We start from the raw sequence: 16,780 nt of genomic DNA, 5'->3' as shown, positions 1-16,780 counted from the left end.
AAAGTCATGCAAACCTTTAAAGTTACTATATTTATTTTATCATTGAAAGCCCCATGAAAGGAGCTCTGAGAAAAATAAGGGGAGACCAGCTCTTAACTCCTAACATCTACCAAGCAAGGAAACTCAAAAAAGGCCAGGTAAGTGTGGGGCTGACTCTGGAAACAAAGAACTGAACTATTCATTAACAGCAAGCACATGCTGACCTTAGGTCCACTCTGCTCCTCCTTGCCTGAGAACCAATGTGCTGGATTCCTGTTGGGCAAAAAATGCTGACTTATTCAGAAATTCAGTGTCTAGTGTTACTGTAAACACACACTGCTTTTACAGTTCCCAGCAGAGCACTCTCTGCACCAAGGTTACATGATCTTTATGTGCCTGAAAGGTAATAAAAGATGTTAATGGTGGGGATTCTCTTAGGAATGGTAGCCCTTGGCAAGAAGAGGAAGGACAAGAGCATGGTAATATATCAACAGTCTGTGTAAAGACATAGCTTGATTGCGTGATATAACTTTGGAAATCCTAAAGGATTGACAGAAAAATCAGTTCAGCTGGAGCAGATTGGGGGACCAATGCCATGGGCACATTACAGGTCATAGAGTCACAAAAGGCAGTGGAACAGAGGCAAGTCCCATGTACCAAGAGTCCAGATGAAGATGTCTGTGCATCTCTACCCTTGTGTTTGCCAGCACAGCAAACACAAGGGTAGAAGGGGAGATATTTAGTCTGCAAAGGACAGTCTGTAACAGTCTCAAATTTCTGAAGGGACTCCAAAGTTTCTGCTAAATAGCAGAGGCTGCTGTAGTATCATCTGAATGGCTGTGTAGACACATAGTCCTAATTCTTGGTCAGTTAGAATTGCATATTTTAGTTTTTAAATACTTTTTCTATACCAAATTCTCTAAGTCTTCTGCAGCCTCTTTAAGGCACTTATTTCCCAAGACACTAGCAGCAGAAGGCTGCTACAAGAAATATTTAATTCTTCAAAGTCTTTTTGCCTGTGTCCCTTATTGCACCAAACTGTCCTCTCATATGGTACTGGGGCAAATGTTTGCACAGCTTGCTGAAAGTCAGCTCATTAAAACAACATAGGCTAAAAAATAGACCTAATATGAATCATTTCAATGATCCAGTTTACAGCAAATGGTTGAATTCCTGAACTTAGAAGGCAGTGAAATAAAGTTGGGGATGCAACACTGTGACTCACCTTCAAAACAAAGCTCTCTTTCAGGCAGTTACAACTTTCAATCTATTTGTGCTCAGGTGAATCACAGTCTGGCCCACTGAATACATGAAGAGGGATATATTTATTTTGCAAACATTGCAGATTCATGCATAATGAAACCCAGGAATTATTGCTTGAACTGTGAGCCAGACTATAAATTCCATTTAAAAACTGACAGCATGCAGTTGAACACAAATCCACATTGAGATATGTAGCTAAACAATTAGGACAACTTTTAGGGATGCCTATCTCAACATTTAAGGTAGATAGACTTCCTAGTGGTGACTGAACATACTACAGCTGATTGCTGTAACACCAAGAGATGAAAAATGAAGTATAGACATTGCAAGAATGTGGAGAAAAGTATTCAACTTCCCTTGAAGAGCTGCATGTTCTCCAACTGGTGAGCTATTCCATATGAAATATGAGATAATTAAGTGTGCTCACCTGGTTGCCTGTTGAATGAACGCTCTAAAAGAACCATGAAAAAATGCATAGAGGAAAGGTAGACAAGGGATACAAGACATCCACTTTATGAGAATCAGTAGACTATTGTTTGCTATTTATGCTAACAGAGGAACATGCTTGTGAGCCTTTGTAGGTGCTACTGAATGAGGAAGTTTCATTCCAGGCTCTGGTTCAGACTCTAAGTGTGCTTTCTGGTCAGCTCTTGCTGGGTGGAGACTTTATGACAAATAGCCCCAGGGGAACTAGATCTCTTTCCTAGCTCTGAAGAAAAGGCTTGAAGGAATGGAAACTTGTCAAAGAGAAACTATGAATGAAATGAATTGTTGAATAGTTGTCAAGAAAACTTTAGCAGTAGATGGTAGAGACAAACTTACTTTGACAGTTTATCATAGACTGAGTCATTGCTTTCTGATGATTGTGCTAGTGAATATGAAAATGCTCTGAAAAATGAGCTGGAAAAACTGCCCTATTCAAGTGCCACAACATGACTTACAGTAAGATCCTGAGCTATTCAAGATGACTGGAGTTAAGCCAGAAGTATATATCACAAAAGTAAGGAAAGTGATTCAAGAAAAAGAATGCTGGGTTTGTTATTTTTGTTTCTGTGTAAGCTAACAAAAAAGAATGTTATTAAAAAATACTGGACACGCTATGAAAAACTGGTTGGTTCAGGTAAAAACTTTAGCTAGCCTAGAAGAATTAACTGTCCCTTAGAATGAAGATGTGAGTTCACAGTCAGAGGTCTGGCAAGCTTGTTGGGGTCAGCTTTGGAACTGGAGGCTGGAAACAGCACAGACCTTCCTTGGGAAAATCCATCAGGAGATGTTTGGGGCAAGACAATGAAGACAGAATGGCTTGGAGAGGAGCATAGAGTTGAAGGGCCTGTGAACAGGAGTCCAGCTCAATCCTGATTGTGGAAATTGGGAACAAAGTCCCTATTTTTCATGAAATGCCTTTGGGTGTTAAATCCAAAAAGTCCCAAAATGTCCAGAATAAATTAGAAGGGTGCATAGGAAATGTAACCAAGTCTCAATAAAAATGAATTAGTGACCTACAAGGTTTAGCTCATTCCTTCATGAATTAATACTGCTCTCAACATGAAGCACTTCAGCCTAAGCTACAAAGTAGTGTCTATCCTTTGATATCTAACCCTGAAAGGACACACACTACTAGCAAAGAAGAAATACTGTATTGCATTTTCAAAATCAGGTAAAGATAATTGGATATTACAGAAATGATGCTAGTTTAATCATAATGGTATACCTATTTTCAGATGTAACTGAAGAGCAGAAATATGCCTCTTTGATTTTCTTACCATAATCTACTTGGATGCTCTTCAGGAATAAACCTTAATTTAAATTTTGGCAGCTTTTAAATGTCAGTTTGGTCTTAAGTGCTCCTCTGAAGTTATTTTATCCCTCAGTGACAGTTATACAGGGTCAGCTGATGGTCTCTGTGTTAGCATAGGGATATTTCTAATGTCTGGGAATATAAATTAACTTTTTCTTGATCAAGGTAACTTGCTTCAAAATTTTTACTATTTATAGCATAAACCACAGAACACAGCACACTTTCCTTGCTTCTTTAAGGACTGTTCTATGAATGGATGAGTGTCTAATTGCTGCAAGCTCAGGAAAGTAATATGCTTTTGAGTTCACTTGACAAGTCACTTGACTGAATCAATGAAATCTTCTGCTTCTTATCAGTGAGATCTGCCATTCAAAGGTCCATTAGAAATAAAAGCAAATTCCACCCTGACTCCTGCTGTGTGAGGCCGTTGGCAAGGCAATGCTTCCTCAATGTTAATAGGGCCAGGATGTTAAAAGTGGGGTGGTTTTCTACTGAATTAATGTGGAGCCCTGTACCTGAGCTTCTTTATTCTCTGTCACACACATGTAAGGCTTTCTCAACTTTCATCAATTTGTTGTTAGGTTGCTGATAGAGTGAGCATTCATGCAGATAACAATTTGCATGCAAGGTATAATTATGGCTACAGTGACTTCCACTTACCCCTTCCAATAACTCAGCATGGTTTGGGAGTGATAGATGAGTATGCAGGGCTAAGCACAGCTCAGCACGACTCTGCCCATTGCACAGGTTTGTCCCAGAGGAGGGGGAGTGTTGGAGCAGCAAGCTTGGGTACAAAAAGCTGCTCTACAGGGAGCATAATCTGGGACAGCTGTTAATGCCTACCAGCTCACTGTCAGCTAAACCTTTCTTTACAGTTATGCCAGGGATTACCTTGCCCTGCCATTTAGACAAGCAGCTGAAAATCATTTGTGCCCCACTTTCCAGGTACTTGTAACAGAGCAGCAATATAGCTTATTTTCACTGGTTTTTCTTTTTTTTCCCTCCTGAACTAGTAACTGTTGCATGATAGGTAAACAATTAAAAGGCAAAAGTGCAGTTATCAGATCCAGTTGTCTGTAAAGAAAAAAATTATTTTCTCAAATCTCCTTTGCAGCAGAAGTTCAAACACAAATTCTTGAAGGCAGTTTTTCAGAAGGAGAGAAAGTAGAGAGCAGAGGTAGGTGAAAGCAGTGGTTCAAGTTCTTATGCTAGAATCTCACTGAAGTGTATTTTCCATGAATTACAAGAGGCTAAAGATCTTTACACTGAGAGAAGGATTTGCTCCTAAATTTTGATTTGAATCCTCTAAGAAAGGACTAAACCTGGAGAAGTCTGGGGTAGACAAAGGATGTCAGAATGAATTGATCTCTTTGACCTTTTTGATCAAGACCACTCAGTGACAGTAAGTGTGAATCTCCTACCACTACTGGTTTCACACACTCCCTGGATCTTCTTATCTTCCAAGAATTCATGGGTCTTTTCTAGAAAACTACTGGATGACATGGGCCAAAACTCAAGCAGAAAGAATAATTAAAGAATTGTGACAACTCTGTGCTGGTACTTGAGTTCTTCTCTTGTTTAATTTGTTTTTTCAGATGCTGCTGTGTGACTGTGTTCTTGAAACAGGTGCCCTTTACGCCTTAGTGACTGGATGTGTGCACTTCAAATTATTTTGATATTTAGCCCATATCTTCTTCTGACAATGAAAAAAACCTTTGTGACTCAGCCCACAGCTCCTTTAAGAGAGAAAAAAATCCCAATTATGGAAGTACTTTGGTTGTGCTACTTTGTTTCTGTCATAATTATATTTCTAAATCTATCTCCTGGATTTCTAAATAGAGAGGCAAACAGTACTCGTAAGCAATTGTGTAGCACTATACAGGAAAGAGCCAGAAGGGAATACAGGAGGCAATTATTTTCTGGTTGCCTGCACTGCGTGCATTTGGTGGATACTTAATTCAGATTTTCAGCAGTGCTGCTTGTGATTGCTTCATGGCAAATAGAGGATTTTGGTGCTGGAGTGTGTCTAAACTTACTTCTATTTGCTAAAAACAGCTAGAAGTCTACAATAAAAAAAATGTACCTTTGTGTTATCTTTGACAATTACAATTTTTGTTCTCACTTCAATCTATTAAAATAACTGTCCATACTGCAGCATACTACAAAGACATATTGTCTTTTTTCTTTTTTTTTTTTTTTTTTAGTTGCTTTATTTTTGAGGATTGATTTTGCTTTGTTTAGGGAAACAGGTAAGGAAGCTTAAATAACAGGAAAGGAAATTATCACTATATCTTTAAGTGAATGAAATGGTCACTATATCTTTAAGTGAATTGGAATGCTCTTCCATTGGAATTGGAATGCTCCCAAGGGAGAGGTTTAAGTTAGAGTCATGGGAGCTGTTGAACAAAGCACCAAAAAGCATGAAACCCCAACACAGATGAAGCAAAGATTTTCCAGATGTGGAATTTTTTCTATGGATCAGTAGAGTTAGCTTAACTTACTTAAGCTATAATGATTATTTTGAGAAAAAAAAAAAAAAACCAAAACCAAAACATGGCTCATTTCTTATCTCTCAGTCTTTTAATAGAAATAAATGCAATTTACTTTGCTGAAGATTATTATCTAGATTTGCTTTATGAAAAGATGTCTGTTTCTTATTCATCTTAGTTTGCCTAATGTGGCATACATTGCCTCTTTGGAAATGCCTTTGAAATGTGTTGCAAAAGTTAATACATGTAGCAACTTCTTAGATTGAAACTTTATTGGTTGGTTTTCCAATGTCCATTTCCTCATTAAAGACAAAATGATGCCAAGTTTTGATGACAACTGTAACATGTATGTCTTTACAGTTTTTAGTATGCTCTTTGGTTATGTTTGTGTTTTTATATTCTTATGACATGCACTCATATTTTTCTCTTTGCTATTTACTAAGGTGAAGAATTGCATTGACTTACTTTATTCTGATCATTGGTTGGTTTTCTGCAAATTTTAAGATCCTTCTTGCTTTTGATAGAAAGTTTCCTAACATCTGGACATCTTTTGATGTTGCTGCATAAGTTATATAGTATTCTTAATTTGATGATGGATAATCAGTACTGTTTCCTGGGGGAAAACCATGCCTCTTAGAAAACAAAGAAACACTCGTGTAATAAAAGTATATTAAATGTACATATTAGGACTGAATATTCAGTATACTTTTACTACAACATACCAGTTTTGACTCATTAAAATCAAACTCAATACTTAGAGACTGTATTGCCTTACTAATTTGGCATTCCAGGCGAGTTTTGGTTTGTTATATAGAGGGATATGATTTGGCTAAGTCTTGCAAAAGTCATTGGTAAGAACTTTTATTAATTTTATTGAAGAAAGGGTTATATGAATTAATTTCTCTGTTATTAGTTTGTTTAGCAATTTTCTAAAGCTGTGTACAACTTTAGCATCTGCAATCTACTGAGGTGAGGGGCTCCACAGCTCAGTTCTAGATTGCCTGCCCCTGTTTGTTTTGAATCTGCCACCTCTGTTTGATGTCCTCTCATTCTTTTATAGGAAGAGACAAGCAATTGCACATAAAATTCAAATGTTTATTGACACAGAGTGATAAAACATGGACATCTATTGTACTGGGAGACAAAAAAAGATGAGGTGCAAAAAACTAACTGTTGAAAGGAACAGCAGGTATTAAATCTGTGACTGAAAAAAGCCAGTCCTACTTCCAAGCTTGGAGAAGAAAATCCTACTCTAGTTTGCCAGGAACAGTGTCTTCTTCATCATCCATTGTTACTGTCCGATCCTGCAACAGCTCATTGAATGACTGCTAAAAGACATTTTCCTACAAATGCTAGGCTGGATCCATGGCTCAAAACACAGGGCCAGACTTAAGTCCTAAGGGCATTCTGTATTAAAAGGACTAGTCTGAGATCTTCTAGAAGGGGGAAAGAAGGAAATTTTAAGAAAACTATATAGCTTTGGTTTCACTGACAATGATGAATTTATGGCTGATAGAATTGATTAACCTGATACACATTCTACAGTTGTACCAGACCAGGTACATGGGTTACAAATGCGGCGCAGACATTTGCTGAAGGCACACTTGTGCTGACACAAAAAATGTTATCCCACTCACAGACTTAATGTGAGATATACCACCAAAACAAAGCCTTGGCATTCTCTGAGCATTCTGTGGTTTCATCCCTGTTTTGAGAGCCTCCCATGGTAACTACATGAGAAAAATATTTCTGGTGTATTGATGGATTGTTCTGTAAACAGTCTTCTATGTTAACAAATTGATAGGTGAATTCTTGACTAAAATCTCAGTCTTTTTCTTATGTGCAATTTGAAAACATGTTCCAGGATAACTCTGTAAATTAGACACCTGCCTAGAAGATGTCATGGCTTATTTAATTCTTTTCCTTGCCTTTTAACAGATATTTCAACTGTTCTTCTCTAATTTCAAGCCTGTATTTTGATATGTATTAAAATCCATGGTTACTTTCCTCTCTGCCTTTCAATTCTGCTCATAGGCAGCTACTAACATGTGATATACCTGGCTAACACTCTGAAACTGGTTACCAAATATTTCCTTTCTTTTAGGCCAACATACTGCAGCAGGTGCAACTCAATCCAGAATTGGCTGGGATATAAATTAATGACCTAACAATTGAATTAAAGAGAATATTCACATGGAGAAACTTTCAGAAAAATCATTTTAGACTGGGATTTAGCAAATCTCTGCTTCCAAGCTTAGTCCAAACTCATGTGATTAGAATGATCATCTGCAGGAATAACTCCTTGTAGATTTATAGTTTGAAACCATTTGGCAATTTTCTCTATCAATAAACTTTTTTTTTTTCCAGTTACTTCTTGATTTGTAATACTTATAAATTAAGCAACCACTTCAAGTAATCTGATTCTTTCCTAAAAAGTCATGGAGGGGAAATTCACTAACAATCAAAATTAACACAGAGGTAGACTGACAGAGGTAATAAAGCATGAGGCAAGTGACTGACTTTGCATATAAGAATTGTACACTGGTGCATTTTAAAGACCATAGGAATCTATCACATATTAGAGAACCAACATTTCATTTAATTGCCATTTCCTGATATGTGCAAAAGCAATCTAATTTTACAAGAGTGTTTGGGGAGAAGATTTGAAAAAATGGTTTAAGTTGATGACTAGATATTACAAGCTATTTAAAATCTTCAGGATGATGAAAAACACTTCTTGTCAGTGTAGTTGGTACCTTTCAGTTTATAGATAATAAAAGGTCTAGCTGCTCAGGCTGAACACACTATGGGCAGAAGCCACAATTCTCTCAAACATGAATTTTTATAGCAGAAGACAGAGCACAGGTTGACATTTCCATCAAGGAAAAAAGAAACCCCAGTCTGAGGCACCTGTGAGACTGCAGTTACATCCAGACCTACAATTGTCCTGGCAAGGATGGTTCTGCATCAGGAATTCACTTTGCCTCCAGGTGTGCCTTGTCCAAAGTGTGCTTTTGGGTGCCTCTCACCTGAGTTTTCAGGATGTCCTTAAAGAAATGTAAATAATCATGTCACAGAATCACAGATAAATAATCATGCCTTCTCATCAGACATGAAAGCCTCCCTCTTTTCCCTAAGAATTTTTGAATAGTAACTTTTTATTCTAGTAAAGTGAGCATTTAAGTACCTCAAGGGTATAAGGAACAAAAAACAAGCTCATGTTCCAGTGTTTGGAACTGAAACCATTTCTTTCCCTTATTTTTTATCACACAAAAAAAGAAGTTATCTTGTAAAAATTAATTTTAAGTACTTTAAGTTCTTCATATTAAATGTGGTTTAAAATTGTTCAAATTTTTTTTTTTTTTGTTCATCTTCAACAATGAAACAATTCAGCAGTTCAAGTCCTACTTTCAAATATGAACACAGGAGCATAATATATTCCAGATGTTTTGAATGTTGTCTAGGAATCCAAAGAAGCAAAGAAGAGCATCTTACATTTTTCAGAAATGACTAGGTGTCATCATTATTTTGTGCCACATGCAGGCTTTACTGCCAGAAGTAACCTTGACAAGAAATTGTTGCAAAATTAGCAGCTTGTTTTTCGTATTCAGGTACCTGAATAACTATTAAAATTTAGTCAAAAGTTAATTTTAAGATTTGGCTGTTGGCATCTCATCTTTTCAGAAACTGCCTCTGTTTTAGGACACTGAAAAAGAAAGACCATCACCTGATTTCCAAATCAACAGTCACATCATTACTTTAGAAACCATGACCTAATGACTGTATGTCAGAATTAATTAGGACCAAGTGAACTAGTTTATAGTTCATTTGAATCAACACATGTCTTTGCCATGAACTCAGTCTGAAGAAAATTAGCCTAGAAATAACTTGATTAATTGGTTATCAGCATTCTCTGTTACACTTTTTATAGCCAAAAAAGGGAAGAAAGAACAACTTGATCATGTTTGATTTAAAAGCTATTTTTGGTCAGGGACTACCTCTTTTAGAATGTTTCTGATGTCCAAGTCAAAAAGAGACTACAATGTGGCCTGGGTAATATAAATTCTACCGAGTCACTGTGAAACTGATACCTAACTTTATACTGAGAAGCTACTTGATTAAAATTAATTATATGACACTAGCCAGAATATACTGAGTACCAGTTTACAATCTGTTTGATGGTGTTCTAAAATCTGAACATATTACAATTACTTATAATATAATACAAAATTGAATTTGCTGCAAGTAACAAATTTGTGGGTCTCCTGCTCTATTTTCTGTTTTGACAACAAAGAGCACAATTTCCACAATATTTTTATTTTGTAAGTTGGGATTTTACAGTCTGTAAGGGTGGATAAATAAATGATAAAAACTGGCTGGAGAGCAGCTCTATGGAAAAGGCCCTGGGGTGTTGGCAGACATTGAGCTTGCATGAGCCGGCAGTGTGCCCTGGCAGTAAAACGAGCTGGCAGCAGCCTGGGATGGATCAATAAAAGCATGGCTTGTAGGTGGAGGGAAGGGATTATCCCTCTCTATGCAGTGCTTGTGAGACCCCACCTGTAACAGTGAGTCCAGTTTCAGGATCCTCCCAACACAAGAAGGACATTGATAAAAGGGACATGCAGGGGACAGCCACCAAGCAGGTCAGGGTCTGGATCGCTCGGCCCATGAGCTAAGGCTGCAGGACTTGTTCAGCCTGCAGAGATGGCTTTTGGGGTCCTACCAGCAGCTCCCCAGGACTTGACAGTAGGCAACAAGCAGATGGAGCTGGGCTCTTCATATTGTGCATGTGAGGATGACAACAGAGGAGACAAGAGGCATAAACCAGGAAGGACCAGGCTGGACATAAGAAGAATGACTCCTCAGTGAAGACAAGACAGCAGAGGAGCACGTAGCCTACAGAGGTTGCACAGGCTCTCTTCTTGGAAGTGTTCAAAGCTGGACTGGACTAAGACTTGAGCAATCTGGTCTGAACTCAGGGCTGGCCTGCTTGAACAGACAGTTGAAGAAAGAATATCCAAAGAGAGTTATTTGAATAACTCCTTGAAGAGAGTTATTCTTTGTTTAACTGTGCTTCACTAATAGGTGATGAAGTCTGTTCTTACAATATATCAATCTGTGATTAAATATTATTAATATCAAATATCTTTAAAATAATGCTAATTCTTGGAGTTTTTTATAGTCACGTAATTTCTGTGATAAAAACTACTTGTATTAAATAGGGAAGCACATGTTGCCTTAGAAACACATTGGATTGAAAGGTTTAGCATGATAGCTGGGAGCAGTAATCATTCAGCTGGTATTATATAAAGTTTTATTCCTACCAGGGAACTATCTTGATTTGAATAAGGTAATTTTGTTACTTAAGAAAATACATTAAACTGGCAGAGAAATCAAGATTTGATTGCTCACCACAGGAATATAAGACACTTGGGCACAGCTTATCTCCTCTAAAATGAAAAAGGACATATGAATATTTATCAAATAAATATTTTAAGTTGTTTCCACAATTAATGAAATCATCAAAGAGCCTGGAAAGCTATTATACCTAAAAAATCTCTTAAGAATATGATAAAATATATGTATGTATAATACAATGTAAAAATAATGGCCTAGTCTTGTTACTAGCCAGAAATAATTCAGTTAAGCTTCTTTTTCTAAGCATTTAAAGATATAAGTAAATGAGATTATATTAAAGATATGAAAAAACTAAACTTCTTTGAAGATAGCAACAGCATATTTTGACTTAAGAAGCTCTTCCAAAAAATGTGAATGCAGGTCCATACTAATGGCCCATACTTTCTCCACAAAGCAGGTGGGAAAAGAAAATAGAAGCTTACTAAGGAATTTTATGCACAACAGGTTCTGCTTGTTCCCAGATACTGCAGATGGACTTAATCATTATAAAATTTTTTAATGGAAATAGTTTTATTTAAATTCCACAAAACACCTGTTTTCCTGTCCAGGCTGGTACCTGAACTTTTGTGTGTTCTCCAATGGTACACAGCCTTCTTTTCACTGGCTCCCTCAGACCACATTCACACTACTTGGCCCTAACCCACAGTCTTTAAGGCTAGCAAAAGTGATATACTAGAGGCAACCATGAGGAGTTTTAGGCATCATCCTGCTTCTAGTGCATTTAGCATGGTTTAAAGGCTTTTATAAAGCTGCAGTCCTAGGACCTCCTGGTTCCTCCAAAACATAAAGAAAATTGCAACAGCACCTTTGGCTTCGCACAGTTCTATGTGGATTTTGAAGTTTGTATGTTTATGTCCACATGCCAGTTCATATGGTATGACTTTTAAAAGTGAAGTAATTTATTCAGAAGAACAACTACACTAGTGTGTGGTTAATAAACCACTAAAAATCAAATACCAAAAATCCTGACATCAGCTATTTTACTGCATCTAGGAAAAAATAAAGAAAACCAAAGAACCAAAAATTATTAGGAAAATTAGCATGAAAGGTCAGCTTTCAGTATCTATTGGCATCATCATTTTTTCTAGTAATAAAATGAATAGCAATGGAATAAAAATATATCTATTAACATCTATTAGTGTTTGGCAGCCATCCATGCATTTTCTAGCAGAGCTTCTATAACTGTTTTTCACTATGACAGATTGAAGTATGAGTGCTCCCCTGACATTGTTATTTAGAAAACAAACACCAAATTTTAAAACTGTTGCAACATTGACAATAAAAAAGGATTACCTAACTAGAAGCTAGTACTTCATACTAAGGTCTCACAAAAACTCTAGTAAGACTGTTCTTCTAAAACCAGATAAAACACTTGCTAAATGGAACAATTAATAATTCATTTTGCCTAGTTTATTTTACAATACTGGCTAGAGTTATTGTAAGGCAGCCAGAAAACTAGTAACTGTGCCAATTACCTTGTATATCTATCCAGTTTATTTAGAAATTGATATCTTGTAGCCAAATTGAATTTTGTAATGTTTGCTCTAGGTTCAAAACAGTTTATAATATGCATGAGCTCTTAATGACTTAATGAAAACAGAGCATCTAGTGAATACTGCTCAGAAATACTGCAGAAAGAATTGCTTTCTCTGGATCTAGAATAAGTTTGTAAAATCTAGTGAAGATTTAATTTTTTTTTTCCTTTTGATTAGAACTGCAGTTAAATGAAATGGAATGAAAAGACCTCTACCTAATGAGCCAAGCATTTGGTCTTTTATGTGCCTGGTTACATGATAGTGAACCCGTGGTACTGGATTTTCCAGGTCCTCCTGCTGTGAGTTCTCACAGACAGCCGACCCACCTTGTCATCACTCCATCACCTCCTGTTCTGCAGCTCATCTCACCATGGGGCTGGGCACCCAGTGTCCTCTGCTGCCTGACACTGACAGTAAGAGCCTGTGAGAGGAAAAACCCTCTCATTAAGGCCTCTTTAATCATCTCTGTATTATCTTCCTTCTGAATCAAAAGACAACCAGGAAAATTAACACCAAAGGAGAATAGAGCCTGTACTTCATTAAATAGTGTCTTTGCCAGAAATCTAGAATAGATGCAAGGAAAAAAAAAAAAAAGGAAGAGTAGTTCACTGCTAGGCCCATATTTTAATACTGACACTGGGGAGCTTTCAAGAACTGTATGCTGGCAAGAGATCTACTGATGCTGCTATTTTTTACTGTGCTTCATGTTTTATCCTCTTCTTGTCTTGCTGATCATCAAAACACAGTGAGAAATGGGCTATCAAATCTGTTGTACTACATATCATGGTCTGACACTTTTATTTGTGCTGAAGTAGATCTCTCTAACTTGATAGTTAGAGAGAATACTGAGATTTACCCAAAAAGGCTGTGCACTTTTCCCACAGTATATTTTTAAAGCACAAGGGAATATTTTGATAGAGTCATGAAAACTCAAAAGTATGTTCAATTCCTATTCTCACTTAAAAAAAAATTATTTATTATAATGCTGAACATTATGGACCAATGGTGTTAATATTTACTTAAAATTTGTTTAGGGCTAGACTAAACCTTCTGCCCTGTTTATTGATAGCACATAGCTCCATCACCTCAAGAGAAATAAGCTGTGCTAGTCTGTGACCAGGTGTGGATATTTGCTCTGCCTCTCCCACTGTTGTAGCAATGTTTCTAAGCCACAGAGTTCACTATTCCCTACAAATATTTGAGGATAAATTGGGAAAGCATGAATCAGGTACACAAAGAGGCTTAGGCAATAATTCTAATATTGGCTTAAAGTCATTTCACCTTTGCTTTGGGAACACTACTCCAGAAACAGAAGTTAGCCCTGAATTAGGAAGCTCACAGTGGATTCATTGTACTGAATATTGGTATGTGTGTCAGGAGCTGTCTCAAGCCTGCAGTTAGAGGAGAGTTAACTGATACCATTCATGAAGTCTCATATGTGAATCACATCAGTAAAACAGATGCTGATTTACAGTCATGTGAACCAAAGGTTCAGATGCTGATTATTTTTAGACTATAAATGGAGTCAACACTACAAACTCTGACACATTATTGACAGGTGTGCTAAACTCTCCATCCTTCAAATATCTTCACAGTTTTTGTACAGAATTGGAGAACATAAATCACAACAGTCAGCAAGGTGAGCAAAGGCATGCAAATATGTAATTTACTCAAAAGAAAAACAGATGAATCTGAAAAAATAGTGTTTTGAATTTGGTTTCTGGCTTGCATTCTTAATGTAGGTGCCAGCATTACTTGTCCTGAGTCATCTCTTGGCTTGAACCACCATTTTCTCTGACTGTGCATACTGCTTGATCTTAACTTCTACCTCAAAATATTATTTTGAAAGATTTATTTTTTCAACATTGCCAGAAATGTCAACAATATTGAGACTTCTTAAAAATGCATTACTCAGACCTAGCTGATGCCACAGTACATCATTTACAATGCCCCAATTCACACAAGTGGAAGCAATTGGGCTGGTGTTTAGGCATGACCAATGTTCTGCTCAATATACTGATCATTTATAGATTTTTGCCAAAGGCACTTTGCAATTGCATGTTTTACAGCACTTTCCACTATTAAAAAAAAAAAATTGTTATGCAACTCTTGAGCTATTAATTGACAAAAGCAACAATGTTTTCAGATGTTTGGCTTTGCTCCAAATCTAAAAATGGTATGTGAGTGTTTTGGTTTTTTTGATAAGCACTCCATCTTATGGAGTTTGCGTTTGATGTCAAAATTTACTGCTTGTTGGAAAATATATAAAATTGAAAAAATATTTCATTTCAAGGATTAAAAAATGCTATAAACATAATCAGTAATGTGTGAACTTCTAAGCTGCTTAGGCAGCTTAGTCCATTTAAGAATCCAAATGTTTTGTTGCTTATAGGAAAAACATTTGAAAATATCAAGATATCTGGAGTCTACAGAATAAAAAGTCTTGTTAAAACAGGGGTTTATTTCTGTATATATAAAATTTCTAAACCAGAAACATTGTAATAACAACCTCTTTACTTTTTGTATTACTTATTCCAGCCCCAGATGGAATCAAATAGTAAGTAGAAAAGAGAGACTTACAAGAGAATATTAGTTCAAATTCTCAAAATGAGAAAAGATGTTTTGCTAGAAATTCTGAGTGCATTTCTATCCAATTGTATTACAATGCCATTCAGTCTCTTTACTTGCAAATTATTAGCTTTGCCAGCAATAAAATAAACAACTTCTTTTTGTTCTTTAATATTTTGTGATACATTTTAGTTTGTTTGTGGTAATATAAACTAGAAAATTTTAGATTGTTGGTATTTCCAAATAAATATCAAAATTAGTATTTCTTTTGTTCTCTTACAGCAGACAAGAAAATATGTTATATTATTTTGAAGGTTTTCACACCTTAGGTATGTTTTTGTCATTCATGACTATAGATAATGTCATTCTGGTGAAGTGAAAGCAGCAATGATCAAACACTGGCAAGTTACCTTGCAAAACGTGGGATCTGACTGTCTGAATCAAGATCCAATTGCACTTAAATAAAATAACACTTCCTGCTCCTAGAACCAAGTGATTAGGTCTGATCTTAATAATCATCTCCCTCATGAATTCTCAATATTGCAAAATAACCCATCATAATCTCAGGATCTCCTGAGCTGTAGAGTTAAATGAGAGCCAAAACTGATTAAAAGGCAACCATATCTTCATTCTCAGTTTAGCTTGTGCTCATATGCACAGAAATGTGAAAAAACTGACATCATGTGGCATGAACTTCCACTTAATATTTTTAATATTGAATATAATACTGTCCACAGAAAAACATAGCGCAGGAGTCTGACCAGAAAGAAGGAAAAGAGAGAGATGCTTATATGCATATGTAGAGGTTAAAAATTCTATGTAAAAAATACATTCATTTTATATTATTACCAACACTTATATCATAGTAGTTTTGACGCCAAAAGATGAAGCATAGATCTTTGAGTTTTATTTGAAAATAGCTACAAATGGTATGGTCAGTTATATATAACTATAATCAGTTAGTATGTTTTGACATAATTTACAACCTCAGAAAAAGAAACACCAAATAATGCTTCCTATGAAATCTATAAAGTAAATCTTATTAAATATGGTCAGAGTTTGGGAATTTCTTCTGAACATCAACAGCTAAAGTAACAACATGCTGAGCAGACAGCTCCATAGCTTTTACAGCACTGACTGTTACTGTGGACTTTCTCTGAAACATTTTTAACCTATTCTTCTCCTTTAATAAGCAAAAGAAAAGAAACAATCTGAACCAGGGTAATACAAGAAAACATCAACAATAAAAATCAGACATAAATCTGAATGCCATGTGGCATATGGATATTTTGAGGTATTTTTCAGGCTATATTCAAAGTACAGTAGCAAATTATAAATTAAATTAAAAGACAAGCAACCAACAGAGATTCTTGAGAGCAATAGTGCTGAGTTCCCTAGTGTTTATCACAAGAATTTGACAGTGTCTAGCAGGCAATCAGTAATAGATTTCACGTAGCAACACCAAAGCACATAGTGTAACAGAAAAGAACAGAAAAACAATTTTTCAATATTCTAGAAGTACTTAGCCAAAACAAATGTTATTATCTCCAGTGAAATACTCCAGGTAACTGAAATTTCTTGCCATATATAAAGATAGACAGTAAAGCTTACACCAAATCAAAAGTCAAATTCAATTGACTTGAGAAAACCTGTTTGCACCCATGTTTGTTAATTGAGACATCTAATAAATCATAATACCTGTTAACACCAAATAACAAGTTAGTAACTAC

The 16,780-nt window shown here is 36.1% G+C and overlaps 1 protein-coding gene across 2 annotated transcripts in view; it reads right to left on the bottom strand.

Moving 5' to 3' along the window:
• Positions 1 to 16,780, bottom strand: part of DLC1 (DLC1 Rho GTPase activating protein) — a 215,364-nt gene that overhangs the window by 112,427 nt on the left and 86,157 nt on the right. The gene's annotated exons all lie outside the window — the stretch shown is intronic.

This window comes from Agelaius tricolor, unplaced genomic scaffold, assembly GCF_023055355.1.
Source record: "Agelaius tricolor isolate 1412-34295 unplaced genomic scaffold, bAgeTri1.0.p SCAF_8, whole genome shotgun sequence".
In the NCBI taxonomy this organism is placed as follows: Eukaryota; Metazoa; Chordata; class Aves; order Passeriformes; family Icteridae; genus Agelaius; species Agelaius tricolor.
This window is presented reverse-complemented; position numbering and strand designations above follow the sequence as displayed.